Here is a 19,586-nt window from a genome sequence, read left to right as displayed (position 1 = left end):
CCTTTATATTTTATTTGACCTTTTGCCCTTACTGGTTTTATTATTCTTTCTTTGTGTTGTGCATTTGGTGTTTTGACTATTATGTAACAGGAGGCATTTCTTTTCTGGTCCAATCTGTTTGGAGTTCTGTAGGCTTCTTGTATGTTTGTGGGTATCTCTTAATTTAGGTTAGGGAAGTTTTCTTCTATGATCTTGTTGAAGATATTTACTGGCCCTTTAAATTGGGAGTCTTCACTCTCTTCTATACCTATTATCCTTAGGTTTGACCTTCTCATTGTGTCCTGGATTTCCTATATGTTTTGGGCTAGGAGCTTTTTGTGTTTTACATTATCTTTGACAGTTGTGTCAATGTTTTCTATGGCATCTTCTGTTCCTGAGATTCTCTCTTGTATTCTGTTGGTTATGCTCACATCTATGACTCCTTATCTCTTCCCTAGAATTTCTATCTCCAGGGTTGTCTCCTTTTGTGCTTTCTTTATTGTTTCTATTTCTGGTTTTAATTCGTTGATGGTTTTGTTCATTTCCTTCTCCTGTTTGGTGGTGTTTTCCAGTAGTTCTTTAAGGGATTTTTGTGTTTCTTCTCTGAGGGCTTCTACTTGTTTACTTGTGTTGTCCTATAATTCTCTAAGAGAATTATTTATGACGTTCTTAAAGTCCTCCATCATCATGATAAAATGTGATTTTAAATCTAGATCTTGCTTTTCTGGTGTTTATGGATATCCAGTGTTTGCTTTGATGGGAGAACTGGGTTCTGATGATGCCAAGTAGTCTTGGCTCTTGTTGCTTGGGTCCCTGCGCTTGCCTCTCGCCATCAAGTTGTCTGTGGTGTTGACTGTTCTTGCTGTTTCTAATGGTGTCTTGACCTTCCTCTGTGCCTGTGTGCCAGCACTCCTGTAGACCTGTTTTCCTGTTTTCTTTCAGCCAGTAATAGGAACAGAGTGTTCTGCTCACAGGCGTGTAGTAGCTCCTGGCAACTGGCAGCAACCAGTAGGAAGTGTCCCACCCCTACTGCTCCTAGGTCCCTGTGTGCAGGGGGCACAGGTGGTGCTAGGCGTTTTCCTCTTGAGTTGGGAATGTGAGCAGAAAGTAGTCTCCTCTGGGTTCTCAGGGGCTTCTGCACCTCTGAGGGTCTAGCTCTCCCCCCCCGATGGGATTTGGGTGTAGGGAGCTGTTTGACCTGTTCAGTTCAGATCTGGTTGCAGATCTGGATTTTGGGGCTCCTGCAGCTGGCTGCTCCTATATTCTCGTGTCCAGAGGTACTATGCAGTTTCCTCTTGTGCCAGGATGTGGGCAAAAGTGGACAGAAGTGGCAGTCTGTCCTGCCCTGCAGTCTCAGGATTGCCTGCACTTCTGGGTGATCAGTTCTCTCACCCCCAGGATTGGGAGCAGGTAGCAGTGGGCCACAGCCCTTTTCTAGCTTTAATGCATATAGAAATTCTCTTGGGAAATCTGTTCACTGCCTGCAGATTTTCTTGGTCAATGCTCTATATTCTTGGCATCTCTCACATGCTGGGGTCTCCACAGACTCTGTCACTTCATTCTCACAGAGTCAAATATACCATCTCAAGGTTGCCTATCAGGGCTTCAACTCTGCTACCAACTGCCTGGCCTCTGAGGGTTTCATTTGTAATTTGGCGGAAACCTACATGACTCTTAAAGTATTATATGTAAATACAATACACACACACACACACACACACACACACACACACAATCATGGGTGGATAATGTCAGGATCTTCCAACAGCACAAGTAATGAGTGGGCTCATGAGACCATGGTTTCTGTCGACTTTAATTTATGGGATGGCTGAATGTTGGAGAACACTTCTAGTATAAAGTACTTTTTTATCCTTTTCATGGTGCTAATATTTTCAACAACCACACATCCACATCCCTTTATTACAGCCCAGTGCCCTCCTTTTCTGGTCACATTATGTATTTTCAAGTCCTGCTCCTTGTTTTCACTATAAACCTTACTGAATGCAGCCAGCAACACCCATGCCACTCCTGAATGCTTTGTTTATTCAAAGTGTCTTTCAGTAGATTAACTAGTTTGTTACCTTTAAACTTGTCCTCACAGAAAGTGTCAGGAAAGGACAAAATGTAAATAAGTCCTTTATCAGACTGTAACATGAATGGCCTCTAGTCTAGTTCTCAACAGGATCTATGTTACCATATGAAACCTTATGAACACAAACTTCATTGTTGGAGTTCCTAACAAAATTCTACTCTGGTCACTTCCCACCAGAATTGTCCATTCTGCACTTCTGTTTACATCTACAGTCTTTTTCAATCCTCCTACAAAACACTTTCAAAGGCTACTGAACACCATGGAGATATATAGTCACAACAGTAACTGTGCTTTTGGGTCTTAACTTTCCATGTAGTTAACTCTTCTATAACTGGGACAAAAATACATGAGAACACATGAGAATACATGAGAACACATATCTTAGTTAGGGTTTCCACTATTATGAAGAGACAGAGACACCGTGACCAAGGCAACTCTTGTAAAAGAGTTTATCTTGTAAAACATTTATTTTGAGTTGGTTTACTGGTTCAGAGGTTCAGTCTATTATCGTCATGGTGGGAAGCATGTGTGTCCAGACAGGCATGGCATTGGAGGAGCTGCAAGTTCTACATCTTGATCCAAAGACAAGCAGAAGACTAGCTTCCAGACAGCTAGGAGGTAGGTCTTAAAGTTCATCGCCACAGTGACACACTTCCTCCAACAAGGCCACCCTCTACTTTAACAAGGCCACACCTTCTAATATTGTCACTCCCTAGGCCAAGCCTATACAACACCACAACACAAATCAGGAAAGATCTCTTTGGGTGGAATGCGCCAGGAGTCTCAGCCCGAGGTCAGCTGGTCCCATTGTCATGGGGATTCAGTGAGGTAGAGATGTGGCAGAGGAGAAGCCTTATCTTAGGTCAGCCAGTGAACAAAGAGCTAGGAAGTATCTAGGGACAAACTATAGCCTTGAAAGCCATGATCTACTGACCCATTTCCTCAAATTAAACCCTGTCTGTTAATAGTAAAATTCATCTGTGAGTTTATTATCACTGGACCATTGATGAAGTCACTCATGTTCCAGTTACCTCCTCATATCCCCACATTTGGAAGACACTTCATCCCTAAACAATAACAAAGATTAAACTAGAAAACCCCACTTTTAGGAACACGAAGTGAGAGTAGGGAGAAGATGAGGTGTTACACATGGACATATGTTGTCATGCTCTCTATCCCCTGCACATTGCTTTGCTGGCACAACTACACACTCACCACTACTAGAATATATATATTTCTCTTTTTCTTAAGTATCTAATATTGGAATTTCAGCTCCAAGAGAGAGAGAGAGAGAGAGAGAGAGAGAGAGAGAGAGAGAGAGAGAGAGAGAGAGACAGAGACAGAGACAGAGACAGAGACAGAGACAGAGACAGAGAGAGAAAGAGAGGGGTTTAGTGTTAATAAAAATATTTTATTAGAATTCTGTGGGGTTTGCATACATCAATTCCTTTGTTTAGAATTCCTTCTTTCACCATCTAGGTAAGAAAAAGCATGGATTCCAGTTTTAGACACCACATGTGAGGAGCGCCACACTGAGGAAGATTAGAAGATACTAGGTAGTAGTCAATGTCCAACACAGCACACTTAGATTGAAAACGAGGCTTATTTCATTCTTTGAAGGCTGACAGTTAAGTGACACAGTGAAGGCAAGGAAGGGGCTACCTTTCAATCATTAGTTCATGGTGAATGGCAGGGGTGGAAGTAAATGCAGGAACAAGTAGATTGCATCTTGATACAGGAAGCCAAAGAAGGTGGTGGCCATGTTGGCCCTTTTTATGAAGCACTCTGCCAAGACCATGAAGAGTTAGATTCTTAATGAATTTCTAGTCAATTTTTGTGCATACTGTTGTCAATATTTCTTTTGTTTATAACAAGTCAATTTTCTATGTAGCACATTATTCAATACCTAACCTTTTAAAACTTTTGTTTCCTGTACACCATTTATGAAGTCTGCTACCTTCTTTCTACTGAATCTCAGTGCTTCCATGTGACTCTACATATGTGACCTATTTCTTTAATCTATAGTCTGTTAATTGCTTTGTTTTTCTAACCTAGCCCAAATGCCATACTGTTTAAACTGTTATCGTGCCAACTGAAGAAGCAGCCTGTGGTTAAGAGTACTAGCAGCTCTTGCAGTGTTCAAATCCAAGCGCCTATGTAGGACATGTCACAGTGCTCTACAACTCAAGCCCCAGGGCATCCAATAGCCTCTTCTGTCCTCCTGGGTCATTCACATTTGCATGAACATACCCCATCCTACCACAGGTACATAACATATACACAAAGTGGACACACATATACATATATGTATATATATAATAAATCTGAAATTACTATAACTTTATAATATTTTAAAGCCTAATAAAGCCATCTATCTTTGTTCTTCTTGAGGATTATTTTAATACATACATTTATATCTAATAATATAAATAGCTAATAAGTTATTGTACATTTTAAGAAATAATGCATATTTATAAAGTTTATAAAGTTTATTAATTCTGAGATGCATAAAGTTAGACTGTTACTTTATACCCTCTTTGAGTCAGAAACTATGGGATTTGGACTGACATAGCAGTTATTTGAATTGTAAAGTCTGCTAAACTTTACATGAATGTTGGGAATGTACATGTAAATACTCATATACACAAATGGATGTGGATGTGTGTAAATGGTGTTTTCTTGCTAGTTTTTACCTGAGATGCTAGGGAGAGAGCCAATGTTTGAGTGATTTAACTTAAAAACCATCGAATATTTGGTCCAGGTACAAAAGGGTCAAAAATTGATACTAGATGATGTTGCTTACATTCTCCTGATTTGCTAGTGAAATACTTTCTCATCTAAGAATTGAGGGCTCCTTGTCCTTCATTTCCAGGCACACAAACGTAAAAAGTTTATCACCATGGAAATGAAGACAGCGTAAATAAATTTTAACACAGTGTGTGGTTTGAACCTGAGTCACAAAAGAACAACAGGTTTAAAATCTTAACTCCTTGGAAAAAAAATCTAAATCCCTTCATTTCCTTAAGGTTACAAGAGAGACAGAGAAAGGAGAAAAGAGGCCAGGAGAGGGAGTAGGGGTATAGAGACAGAAACAGATAGGCAGAAAGGAGAATTGAGAGGGGTTGGGAGGAAGGGAGGGAAGAGAAGGAGGAGGAGGAGGAGGAAGAGGAGGAGGAGGAGGAGGAGGAGGAGGAGGAGGAGGAAGAGGAGGAGGAGGAGGAGGAGGATGAAGAGGAGGCGGCAGCAGCTTTGGGGTGTTCCTATCATTGTTTGAGCACTTCTTGGAGGTGACCTGGAAAGAGTAGCTTCCCATTGCATTTTATTGACCTTCCTGTCATTGTGACCTTAGTGTGGGCTATGGGCACAGGAAAGCGTGGTGCCTTTTGTTTGTTTGCTTTTTGGAAACTGAAATTCTGTAGACCCATGCATGGCTGTGGCAGTAAGCAGTCAGTGGTCAGCTGGGAGCCCTGAACTCCAAGCAACCTCCATTTCTAAGCCATGTGTCTTTGACCCAGAGACTCGGTTTCTTGATTTCATATATGGCTGCTCTGATGGGTACATGATGACATCTAAAGAATGCTTGTGTCTTGGTTCAGGCTCTTACCTAAGTACAGGCTAGATGTTCTGCATTTATTCTGTCAGTTTTATAGTTTACACATCTCCAAAGCTGATCGTATTACTCACCGGACAGACCCTGTGGTGGGATGTGCTGCCTTTGTGTTTTAACATCTAAGCTCTGAGGAGAGTGCACATGCTTTGAAATGACAGGGGAAGCCTCATCTGACCCCTTCTTGTTCTCTATCCTGTATCCTTGCCATTGGTAAGAGCATGTTTCCTGCCATATGTCTCAGAGTACTCAGATCCTTTGCACAAGTAATTCCCTCTTTAACAAAATATTTCTGTATTATCAGGCTAGAACATGTCTTACTTGAAAATTAAGCTGAGCGTTTTGTCAATCATTTCTTAAATGGATCATTGGTGGTGAAGTACCAATCCTTAGTTTTTTCAGCTAAAAGCTTTACAATATTCATATACCCACCATTTGGCTGCTCAAAGGCAATGTTCTAATTTGGCTTTGAAGTCAGACACGGCTTACATTTCTTGCAGCTTCTCAGTTTGGATTAAAAGTACATAGCAGTCATTTGTCTCATAAGCTGTGGTCAAATGTACCATCAAACAGCACAATAGATAATGCAGGTTATATCTTAAGTTTTCAGTGACCCTGGGCTAGACCAGAAAGTCTTTTACATCTTAGAGAAATTGCCACATTGCTACACAAATAAAATAGTGCTTTCCTTTTGATTCTTCAGCGAGAATAAGGTAAGATACCACATGTGGATCTCTTTGTCTCTAGTACTCATGACTTATGTGATCTGAATATAAAATATTTCATAAAATTTTCATGATAATAAAGATTGATAATTAGGCATCTTGCTCTGCGTCCTTTTCTTTTTTTGCTCTGCAAAAGTGGCTTTTGCTTAGAATTTGTGCTGCCTTTGTGTTTTAACATCTAAGCTCTGAGGAGAGAGTGCACATGCTTTGAAATGACACAGGAAGCCTCATCTGACCCCTTCTTGTTCTCTATCCCGTATCCTTGCCGTTGACATACAGCAGAATTTTCTGGGTAGTATGCTGTATAAAGCAGAGAAGACACTTTTGAGATGTTGGTACCCAGGTATCTGAGTCAAAGTACACCAAGCAAGAATTCCCATTATGGCTGTTTTTGAGAGACAAGATTTAACAACTCCCATTAAGGTGACCAGTAGAATTTGGAACCACTGGAATCTAATAAAAGGGGTCACTTGACTTATTTACTCATTTCCCACCCTGTATACCTCTTCAGAGAGGTAGAAAAGCACCACATAGGAAATGCTGTCAGAACCAATTTGCAGTTTGTCAAGATAGTAACTTGTGTCCCCGATCATTTTAGAATAAGGGAACTGGGTCTATCTGTTCAGTCAAATGAATACTTAGCTATTACTACATTCTATTAGTGGTATACTTCACAAACAAAATGTGAGTCATAGAGAATAATGCTGGAAGATTTAGACTAAGGCAGAAAAGTTGAGCCACAATCCTAGATATACCACTTATCAACTACGTGACTTTGGAAGAGTTACAGCAGCTCAATTGTATCAAATTTCCTTACTGCAAAGGGAAGTAACCTGAACAACTTCCAGACTCCTAGAGAAGTTCCTGTCAGAGACTTGAAAAAGTGCTTTGTACCTAGATTCATTAATTTGCATGTTAGCTGCTTAGTATGCTGTCTTGTGAACAGAGATTTCTAGAGGCCAGAAAGCATAGATTCATTTATTCAAGAAGAAATTTTCATCTATATGCACTGTATTAGTCACTGGAATTAAAAGAGATAGTTAACGCCCCAGGAACTGGAGGGGAAGGCTATTAGAGACAGACAGGTACAGTTTCCCTTATACTTACAAGGACTATATGAGATATATGGACAATAATAATGGAGACCTGAATTATCAGGACTAATTCTACCCAAGAGGCATATGCCAGAATGATAAGACCAAAATAACATTTTAGGCGAAGTTCATATATTCTTTATGCTAAATTTATATATTGAATAACATGTATACTCACTTAATATTCATATACATGAAAAATATTTATGTACAAACACAATTTATATATTATACACATATATTTTATACAAAGATTGTTAATTATTTTTGAGAGAGATAAGGTTTTATAATTCCCATCCCAATCATGGCAGGTTTAATATTAATTCCATTGTCAGCCTTTTTTTATTTATGTCTTGCTTGTGAGTTTCAATTTTTGAACTATTGTTTTTTTTATTAACCCATAGTGATAATCTCTACTTTCAAACAGACAGCTTTAATTCATTTATAATTAATTTCATTTCCAATTTTTAGATACATTCCTACAATTTTATTTTGTAGCACTTTTCTCCATGCCAATAAATAACATGTGTTATTATTTAAAGCAAGTATCCATAAGTAACCTGTGCTCTAATTATTTTGTGAGTTTTGGTTATATATATATATATATATATATATATATATATATATATATATATATTATGGGCTGAACTGTGTCTCCCAGTTCATATGCTAAAACTGTAAGTTTCAGAATGTGAGTATCTTTGAAGATAAGACCATTAAAAACATAAAGTTAACATGAGGCCAGTCTGAGTATATTCTTATATGAACATGGAATTGGGGTTTTCAAACACATACCTGAAAATGTGACAGGGGAAACACCATGGGAAACATCATAGGACAGGCACACACCATGAGAAGAGAGTGGTCTGTAGGTTGAAGAGGTTCACCAGGAGAACTTGTAGCTTCCAGATTGAGGAAATTGCTTTCTTGTTGCTTAAGTCATCCAGTGTCTATGTTTGGTTATGACAATCCTAGTAAATTAGTACAGTCTTAAATGATAACACTAGGTGCATCCATCGTTTAAAGCTTTCCATTTCAGCATTTTGGGAAGGTGTCTATCGGTCTTCTGGCAAAGATGGCTATTTTTAGGTTAGCTGCTATTGTCCTGAGTATTTTTCTATGGTAGGTAATCTCTTCTCCTTCCTCTAGAGGTTTGATGATATTCTTTGTAGCCATGTTATTATACACATCTTCCTGATGTGCAATTCTATTTTTATCGCTTGGCCTTCTGACACTAATTATTTGTCTTTAACATTGAACTATTTCATGCATCGTATTTGGAAACACTCATCTTCCATGCTTCTGTAGAAATGAGCCATTAAGAAGATAGTTTGGCTGGAGTCCTAGCTGTGCAGCTGTTCTTTCTTCCTGACTTTTTAGAAAGTCTCATGCAATAGGTGGTGGGGCTTCAAGCTTGCATTCATGGATAAACGAGTTCGACCCCAGGTTGTCAGATCCAACCCATGAGAATCAAGCCAATCTCCACTATGTTTGACTCTCAAGAGCCCACCTTGTAGGTTAGCTAAGTGAGGAGTCTTCTGGGTCATATCTTTAGCCCCTTATTATTGCTGCATGTTTTGTTCAATTTCTGGATTATGAAAATGCTTATCTTTCTTTCATAAACCATTTTTTAAAATATTTTTGAAATAATTTTTCCCTGCCAGAATCATTTCAGAGATACTTCGTAAAATATGACTTTGACCTTTCAAAAGTGGTGCAGGAACTTGAAAAAAAGTTCTATACGTCTTATCCAACTTTTCCTAATGTTACCATCTTATATAAAATATATAATTTATTTCTTTTGTAGTTAATGTCTTATTACTCTGTATTTGGCACTCCAGGGTAGAAGGAGTTTAAACATATCAATGCATCTTAACTAAAAAAGTCTAGGCAAGAGTTCTTCCATTGGCCAACCACTTAATCATCCATCCATTTATGCAATAAATATTTATTAAGCCTGTAATTGTGTTCTACACCCAACAAATGTAGCAGTGGTTGAAACAGTCAATTCTATTTATCCTTGTATTGTTAAACTGTTAGTCTCCGGCTGGAGAGATAGGCCAACAGTTAAAAAGCACTTGATGATATTTCACAAGAGCCTAGTTTGCTTCCCAATGTCGACATGTCAGCTAATAACTTTCTGTCACTCCAGTTCCAGGAAATCCATGCCCTCTTCCAGCCTCTGTGGGTACTACATGTATATATATTGCACAGCCATATATGCAAGCAAAACATAGAAGAAAAATCTTTAAAATTTACGTTAGTTTCAGAGACAAAGTCAAGAAAAAAATGGTAAATATAGAAATTATGCCAGGTAAGAAATATATAAAAAGGATAAGAAGTATTTGGGCCTGTGGGAGAAAGTTGGCATCACAAATGGTGACTAAGAAGATTTTATTGGGAAGAACTGAATAAAAGTTCCAAAGGCTGCAGTCTTCAGCCATACAGCTACTCAGGAGATTAATTGTCCTCAAAGTAACTTGAGAACTGAGCGTTAGAATTGCCAATCACCCAGGTTTAGAATCACAAAGTACCTAGCTTCTACATGTAGTCAGTAGACAGAAGAATTGAGATTTATTTGATCCTAGGTCTTCATAAAATCAGAGCTTATGTTTTTAACTAGACAGTCAAGTACAGATCTGCACAGAGAAGCACACATCAATTTCAAGGGTTGCATTCTGGACCCTTTCTTTACTCATGTAACTTCGTGATCAGCCATGGTGTTCTCATAAACCCTTCAAGAAAACTCTGGGAATCTATTTACAGAGCACTTGAGGTTTTTCAACAAGATGTTTTCATTGAACTAGCTGAGCTTTGTTTGACCTTTCTAATAAGTGGTGCAGGAACTTAGTGGACATAGCCAGTCTATGAGGTGACAGTCCGAGCCTCTGTGTACTTGTCAGGTCCCACATAGAGAAGTTAAGATTTCTTTCTAAGGGCCTTTGTCCTTATTTTCTTCATCAAAACACTCACAGCATCAATTTATAAGTCAATCCTTCTCATACTTTGAGAAAGACAACCAGTTTAATATTATAGAAAGCTTAAATTACAAGAGAAGCTTAAAGGACAGTGGGCATAATTTGCTCTTGGAAAGGAAGACAGAAACAAATGCTCTTACTGAGAAGAGGTTTCATGAGGTCACTTCAGTGGTTCATTCCTTGGAAGAGTTTAAACATTAATCTTGAACCAGATCTTCCGGACTTCAAGTCTTGAGTAATGAAGAAGCAAATGCAGATTCAACACTTATTCTGGGTCATTTTCCTGGCCAGGAGATCAGATGCAGATCCCTCCTAGAGGAATTAATGACATCTCCATGAGAAATTCAGAGCTGCCTTTGCAAATATTAATTGTTTTTAACTCCCATTCTCCCCACTTACTCCTGGGTCCCCACTTACACCACCATCTCTTGTACATTATTCTAAACATTGTACAAAGGATCTTGTTTCCTTGGACTTTTTCACCAGAATAGTTTATCTCTAATCTCTGCGTATCAAGATGAGATGTATGTGTTTAGGACTCTGCTCAGGGGCTCTCCACTGTGTAAGTTTTCCTAAAACTTGTAGTTAATGTTGATTTTTTTTATGTTCCAGAGTTTCCATACATGAAAAGTATCAGTAGGAAGAAGAAAGCATAAGAAATAAGAGAAAGAAAAAGAGGAAAGGCAGAGATGGAGGAATTTTTGATCAATGCTAGGAGAGATGTTATCATGGCTTGTTACAGCAAGCTCAAATGGGTGACTTTTCTTTTTCTGTGTTTTAGGCTAAGCAGTGAGTTCTTTGTTGTTGTTGTTGTTGTTGTTTTGTTTTGGTTTTGTATGAGGGGATCTTAAACATGGTCCTCTACTGCCATAAATTTTGCAGCTAGTTTTCCACACTTGGGGAATCACAAGGGTCAGGACATCCAGAGTGTGATAAACAAACGTCATCCTGGGAAAGCCACCTTTGTGAACATGGTATCTCCCCTGAAAGGTGAGTTTTGTTTTTTTTTTTTTTTATTTATTTTTTTTTATTAACTTGAGTATTTCTTATATACATTTCGAGTGTTATTCCCTTTCCCCCCTCCCCTTCCTTATGGGTGTTCCCCTCCCCACCCTCCCCCCATTGCCGCCCTCCCCCCAACAGTCTAGTTCACTGGGGTTCAGTCTTAGCAGGACCCAGGGCTTCCCCTTCCACTGGTGCTCTTACTAGGATATTCATTGCTACCTATGAGGTCAGAGTCCAGGGTCAGTCCATGTATAGTCTTTAGGTAGTGGCTTAGTCCCTGGAAGCTCTGGTTGCTTGGCATTGTTGTACATATGGGGTCTCGAGCCCTTCAAGCTCTTCCAGTTCTTTCTCTGATTCCTTCAACGGGGTCCCGTTCTCAGTTCAGTGGTTTGCTGCTGGCATTCGCCTCTGTATTTGCTGTATTCTGGCTGTGTCTCTCAGGATCGATCTACATCCGGCTCCTGTCGGTCTGCACTTCTTTGCTTCATCCATCTTGTCTAATTGGGTGGCTGTATATGTATGGGCCACATGTGGGGCAGGCTCTGAATGGGTGTTCCTTCAGTCTCTGTTTTAATCTTTGCCTCTCTCTTCCCTGCCAAGGGTATTCTTGTTCCCCTTTTAAAGAAGGAGTGAAGCATTCACATTTTGATCATCCGTCTTGAGTTTCATTTGTTCTAGGCATCTAGGGTAATTCAAGCATTTGGGCTAATAGCCACTTATCAGTGAGTGCATACCATGTATGTCTTTCTGTGATTGGGTTAGCTCACTCAGGATGATATTTTCCAGTTCCAACCATTTGCCTACGAATTTCATAAAGTCGTTATTTTTCATAGCTGAGTAATATTCCATTGTGTAGATGTACCACATTTTCTGTATCCATTCCTCTGTTGAAGGGCATCTGGGTTCTTTCCAGCTTCTGGCTATTATAAATAAGGCTGCGATGAACATAGTGGAGCACGTGTCTTTTTTATATGTTGGGGCATCTTTTGGGTATATGCCCAAGAGAGGTATAGCTGGATCCTCAGGCAGATCAATGTCCAATTTTCTGAGGAACCTCCAGACTGATTTCCAGAATGGTTGTACCAGTCTGCAACCCCACCAACAATGGAGGAGTGTTCCTCTTTCTCCACATCCTCGCCAGCATTTGCTGTCACCTGAGTTTTTGATCTTAGCCATTCTCACTGGTGAGGTGAAATCTCAGGGTTGTTTTGATTTGCATTTCCCTGATGACTAAAGATGTTGAACATTTCTTTAGGTGTTTCTCAGCCATTCGGCATTCCTCAGCTGTGAATTCTTTGTTTAGCTCTGAACCCCATTTTTTAATAGGGTTATTTGTCTCCCTGCGGTCTAACTTTTTGAGTTCTTTGTATATTTTGGATATAAGGCCTCTATCTGTTGTAGGATTGGTAAAGATCTTTTCCCAATCTGTTGGTTGCCGCTTTTGTCCTAACCACAGTGTCCTTTGCCTTACAGAAGCTTTGTAGTTTTATGAGATCCCATTTGTCAATTCTTGATCTTAGAGCATAAGCCATTGGTGTTTTGTTCAGGAAATTTTTCCAGTGCCCATGTGTTCCAGATGCTTCCCTAGTTTTTCTTCTATTAGTTTGAGTGTGTCTGGTTTGATGTGGAGGTCCTTGATCCACTTGGACTTAAGCTTTGTACAGGGTGATAAGCATGGATCGATCTGCATTCTTCTACATGTTGACCTCCAGTTGAACCAGCACCATTTGCTGAAAATGCTATCTTTTTCCATTGGATGGTTTTGGCTCGAAAGGTGAGTTTTGTACAAGGATGTGCTCAGACTTTCCTTGTCTAATCAAGGCAGTAGATGAGTATTCCTAGCAGTGGACATGCTGATGGTTAGCATGAGGTAAGGGAAACTGCCTGAATTCTAGAATTGGTCTTCTGAACAGATGAGGTGACCCTGCAGGGTTCTTGCCTTACACAGGTGGCTGGAAGCTGCCTCTCCTGATTTTGTTCTTTTCTAAATGCAACATTCGACTAAGGTGTAGGTCAGATATGGTTGAGCTTTTTAAAAGTCATTGGAAATTGACTCTGCACTCTTGAGACGGTATATCCTCAGTATTGGAGCAGTAGGCATAAACTCTGGCATCAATCCTTCCAGCCACTGCCAAAGCTCTCATTTAGAAAAGACGTCTGCTTTAGCAAGTGTGTTTTCCTCAATATGTTTTAAAATGCAGACAAAAGCTCCCTCATAGGCTTTTATAAGGATTAGAAGAAATAATATATATGTATTATATATGTACATACACATATACATATATGTGACATCAGTACGAAACCTAACTCAGAATAAGTGTGAAATAAAAATATGTATAATAAAATAAATATAATGGCTAACTATCTACACTTATCTCTGTAGACAGTATCAGAATTGATGTATTCTCAATGGGCTTTCCTTGACGTCTGTATCTAAACCATGTGAGCTGTTCAGGAAACATTGCATTGAAGCTACTTGAGCCTCTTATGGGATCTGATCTCTGATGACTATTAGCAATATAGTAATATACCATTATTATATAATACTTTCCCCTTTCAATAAAATGAGGGCACCCAGGGCTTGATGGTATCCCTTAATCATGTCTGAAGAGAATGTGCTCTAGAATAATAAGCCTAAACTTAAAAAAATAAATAAGCTTTCTTAAAGAAAGCACAATCATATCATTTGTGTATTAATGTTTTGGTTATAATGTTATCATAGATTTTAAAGAGTTTTAAAAGATAACAAGTATTGCTTGTGTCTTAGTTATGTTTTTTAATCACTATGATAAGATAGCATAACCAAGGCAACTAACAGAAGAGTTCATTTGGGTCTTATGGTGCAGAGGGTCAGAGTCCATGTTCATCATAGAGAGAAGCGTGGCAGCAGGCCTAGTACCGGAGCAGAGCTGAGAATTCACACCCGGATCCACACTCTGCCAAATCCTTCTGAAACTTCAACGCCCATTTCCAGCGATGTTCCTCTCTCAATAAGGCCACACCTTCTAATTGTTCTTGTGGAACACCAACTGAGGACCAAGTACTCAAACCAACATATTTCACTCCCTGGCCCCCATAGGCTAGTGGCACTCTCATAATGCAAAATGCATTTAGCTCAACTACAAAAGTTCCCATATTCTCTCAATACTGTTTCAAAGTTCAGTCCTGTGAAACTCAAGGCAATTCTTAGTTGAAACGCAATCCAAGCTTCTCATTCACAGCTTCACAACCGTGGCTTCTCAGGGCTTCTTACTCACTCAGAACCTTCATACAGAGACTGCTATGCCACATCCTGGCTGGCCTCTAAATATAAAGCCATGTAGAGGATGCTGTCAATCCTGGTTGCCCTTTGGGGATGGTAGAGCCTCGTGCCTTCAATTAACATTTATACGCTCCCATCAATGACATGCCTCCACCAACAAGGCTACATCTCCGTATCCTTCCTGAACAACTCCACAAACTGGGGACCAATTATCCAAACAAATGCACCTACGGGAGTCATTCTCATTCAAATCAGTTATCCCATGAACATGTCTCTTCTTGGTCCAGCATTTCAGGTTCCATTTAATGGTTATGCCTCCTTCACTTCTTTTGATGGAGAACACCTTCTGCATCCTCCTTTTTACTTTATGTTTGATTTATTAGCTCAATACGTTTGAGGAGAACTGGCCAAATATTTTTGTAGTACATCCATCAGCTAGTTTGATGTTTCTCACAATTACTTCCTGGCCATCCATTTCTTGCAGGCATGCCACAGAATTGATGCTGGGCACTTTCCAGTTCAATGCATCAAGAGGCACATGAAACCCACTTGTTCCACTACTGGTAATGTTAGCGCTGCTTCCTTAGTCTTTGGCATAACTTAATACTCTCACTACTTGGTGGCTAACATTATTCTAGACATGGGCACTAGAACCCTTTCAAGTTGACTCCTGAACTGTTTAAAAGTATTTTTACATTATTTGCTTATATTTTCTTCTGAATGTTGTTATAAGAAAGTTCATCTCCTCTAGCCCATCACAGCAACTCTGTTGATGTCCCTACTGCCCTCTCCATGCATGACAGTGGCTTAGCTGTGCTTGTATGCAGCCGTTTCCCAGATGGTGTTTGCCTGTGCATTGGATTTCTCAACAGCACTATGTTATCTCTACAGTATTACCGATCTCCATTGATAGCTTCTTTGAGATATTTTGAAGGGACACAACAGAACAATTCATTATGGCTACTCCTGCTCTAAAACACACTTTCTACATTGTTCTTGTGCTGGATTCTATTTAATTAACTTTTGATTTTGCATTGCAGGACCCTGATATACATTAGAAGGTCACTGCCCAGTCATTTATCTTTTAAAGTAACTAGCCTGGTTATTTTTTCCAAAGTTCCATCAGGTTAAAACAGTTAGCAATTTTTCTCCTTGCAGTGTCCCTCCAGCCTGGACCAGACGTATAATAGATCAGCGTAGGTTCAGATACATTACAACATTAGTCATCAATTACGTTTAAACCAGCACTGTAATATATCATTTATCTTGCCTGCCACAGCTCTTTTGAACATTTAATTTTTTAAGGCCTCTTAAGGTTTTTTTTTCTTCCCCTTCTCTTCTGAACTGGCCTCTTGCCTTTCTCCTTTGTCTCCGGCACAGACATCTCCTTAAGGAACAATAAAAATTAGATTTGTTTGACCTGCTCTCAGGGTTCATTTCAGAGAGATGGATTTTAATAGCTTTGACTGGTTGGGCAGACAGCTTTTATGCAATAGCCCAGACATTTACTCACTGTCTTTTGCTGAGCCCGAAGCAGGTGTGTTAGAAGGAGGTGTGCCTGTGTGTCACTGAAGAGCTCCTTACTATTCTCTTCACATGACACGGTACTCAGAGAAATTGCTTGCCCACACACGGTGGGCATCTCATTAGGAGAAAGAGTCATTGGTTAGCCTCTCCCCATCTAATAATAGCCTGTTTTAATCTCTTCCGTTCTACATTTATTACATTGTTAATTGAAAGGAATATCTCTGTTCAATGAGGTCTTTCTAAGATGGCCTGGGTTGCAGTGGGGTCTCTGCTTTTATACTACCTTCTTCATGAATATTCTGCCTTGGGCTCAGGATGTTTGCTCATTTCAAGATAGACTGAGGTCATGGTGAGAGCATGTATTTGCAGCCGCAGACCCAGGATTTGAATTCTGATACAGCCATTTATGAGGTGAGCCACTGTCTGGATTTGAGCTGATGACCCTACCTTTCTGATGCCTGCCTCATTAGAATAATAATTCTTGTCTCACATTATACTTGCTTTTTTTTAAAAAAAAAAAAACAAAACAAAGTCTTGGGTTGCTGTGGCATGCCTGACACAAATCCACATTTTTTTTTAGAGAGGTAGAGATGTTAGGCTACAAGGCACAGATACCTATTGAAGATCTACTGAGTAATAGACAAGAAATTCAGGAATGAACAAAACAAGACATCTGGCCCTTAGAGGTTCAATTTTGATGGGAGACAATAACAGAAAGTGTAAACAAAGCACCGATCTGCTACGTAGTACCGACCACTAAGAAGAAAGGGACAGTACTCTGAGGTGACGTCATTAAATAAGAAAATATTTCTCTCTAGTATCTGGCACAAAACCAATTGCCTGTTCATAATTTTTAATCATGTAAATCACTCATCTGTTACTTTTATATACCTTTTAAAGTTAAACATCATATCACTCCCCTTCCCTTTTCTTTCTCCAATCCCTCCCATGGTCCCTACCTCCGTCTTCTTCTTGAAATCATAGCCCCACATAAATATATGCTGAAATATATAAACACAAACAAAATTTAGTGTTGCTTGTATGTGTGTGATTTCAGGGATGATCACTTGTTTTACACATGTATTCAATGTCTTTAGAAATGATATTTGGGCCAAACATGGATTTTGTGATTGTTGGGCCTGGTTTTGAACTACGAAGCATTAAATTATTCCATCCATTCATTTATTCATCTGCCAAGCCTCTGTTTTATACAAGGCTTGTTGCTAAGAGCCAGTGTAGAGAAATGAATAGGTGAGTCCCTGCGTGCCAGTTGCCCATAGTCTAATGGATTCTCAGCTACTAAGGAAGCCAGAGTCCTAGAGACAAGAGCGGAATTGGACAGGGGCCTAGAAGGAAGGATAAGGGGAAGGATAAGTTGATAAACTTGGCCAGGCACTTGGCACAGCAGACTTTCTGCTTCTTGATGCCTATGGGAATGTTCATCAGGGGTCCAGGCTACTGGAATGCCCACTGTGCTTTCTCAGCTGTTTCTTTGAGGCCACCTCACTATCCAACAACCGGAGAGCAGGCCAGACAGCTGGTGAGGCTCAAAAAAAATTTTTTTATGTTATAAAAGCACCCAAATTTCTGCTGGAAGAAGAATGAACTACCAGCTAAAGTAGAGAATCATGCCATTCTCTAGAGAAAATGGCTAAAATTAGTTGGGGTTTGCAAAACAATAGTTTAATGTGTTTAGAGGGTTCAGTTTTCATCTTGACCTTATCAAGAGTTAGATGCTGAATGTAGACTTTGAATTGTATTGTATAATATGTATTGATTAGATTAGGTAAGTCCTAGCTCTGGGAATAATGCCACAAAATTAATTACGCTGGCGTTGCAGATGTATCTCAGTTGGTAAACTAATTGCCTGGAATGCATGAAACCCTGGGCATGGTGGTACACACATGCAAACCCAGTCCTTGGGAAGCAAAGGCAAAAGGATCAGAAATTCACTGTGATCCTTGTCTACATAAAAGTTCTAGACCAGGCTAAACTCTGTGAAACCCTCCCTGTCTTAGAAAACACAAGCAAACAAACAAACAAAGAGTAAATAGGACTTGTAAAGGTTCAATTAATTTCTGCTAATTTATATCGCTATTAATCTACCCTCTGTTTATATACCTCTGTTGATCTGTCTTCTTTTGAGCTTTGACTCTAGTCATCACACTTCACATCATGCTAGAGACTGTTTTGGCTCCAATATTTCAGCAAATGAGTCTCTGGGTTGCATTTTTTCCACCATTATTTATATTGTTCTATAGTGTGTTAGACAATATAATAATCATAACAATTACTTCTCTGTGTACTTACAATATAACATGGGTACTGTAAATGAGATAGGGCTGTACAGGCCCCTATTTTCCTCCTTCTACAAAGGAGAAAAGAAACACACACACACACACACACACACACACACACACAACCTTCATGGAAGTAGCAGGGGCCCCCTCCCTGCACTGAATGACAGTAATATCACAGTGGTGATCAGACCATCCCAGTTTGTTTGAAATTGTCCCAGGCTTAATGCTGATCACCCAGCACCTATCATCAGGTGCTAAACCAAGTACTAGACAAATTTGGTTAATTGGTCACTTAGAATGCTGGCAAAAAATTGCTCCCGTGTCCTTGTACATGGATGCATTAATGAAGTCAGTGTGACTTAGAGGAAAACAAACATAAGTTATATTGGAAACATTTTGGTGGGAGTGAAATGGGTCCTAGTGTTTTTCTTCAGGGATCCCCAAAGAGAAGCTGATAAAGAGACAACATGGTGCAGACAGGTTACAGTGATGAACTCGGGCCTTCCAAGTTATCTTTGAATGGTATTTTATTTCACATCTCTTTGGAAGATAATTTTGCTTTGGGTATAAATTGGAAAGTGGATAGTAAGACAAAATTTCCTATTGTTACCACATGACAGCATCCCAAAGTCTGTCTTTTCAAAATACCATGATTCAGAGAGAAGTGATAGAGTGCTTGTACAAATTACTTTACTGATTAATTAACAAAGTAGCCTTATTGTCTGTCTGTTCTTGAGAAGACTGATGAGCAGGCCATTGCCTCAAGAGAAGAGAATGATAGATGGGGGTCAGGAAAAGTGAAAAGGCTGAGGTCTTTTACTTGGAAGCCTTTGACAGCCCATTTCTTTCTTTTTGGGGGGGGGATAGGGGGGTAGGGGAAATCTCAGTGCTTCTGTTTTGAGAGAGGCTGACCTATGACTGCCTCAGCACCTTCAGACCTCTGAGGGAGGTGAGGAAGTAAGTAGCTCCCCAACCCCGAACAAAGTCCTAACTCTACGTGGGAAAGCTCAATGACCA

At 39.6% G+C, this 19,586-nt stretch overlaps 1 non-coding gene across 1 annotated transcript; it reads right to left on the bottom strand.

Moving 5' to 3' along the window:
• Nucleotides 1-11,311: 11,311 nt before the first annotated feature.
• Nucleotides 11,312-11,473, bottom strand: LOC116890542. The gene has a single exon (XR_004386722.1). It is a non-coding gene; the product is annotated as a U1 spliceosomal RNA (small nuclear RNA).
• Nucleotides 11,474-19,586: the final 8,113 nt, after the last annotated feature.

The sequence above is a fragment of the Rattus rattus genome, chromosome 1 (assembly GCF_011064425.1).
Source record: "Rattus rattus isolate New Zealand chromosome 1, Rrattus_CSIRO_v1, whole genome shotgun sequence".
Lineage (NCBI taxonomy): Eukaryota > Metazoa > Chordata > Mammalia > Rodentia > Muridae > Rattus > Rattus rattus.
This window is presented reverse-complemented; position numbering and strand designations above follow the sequence as displayed.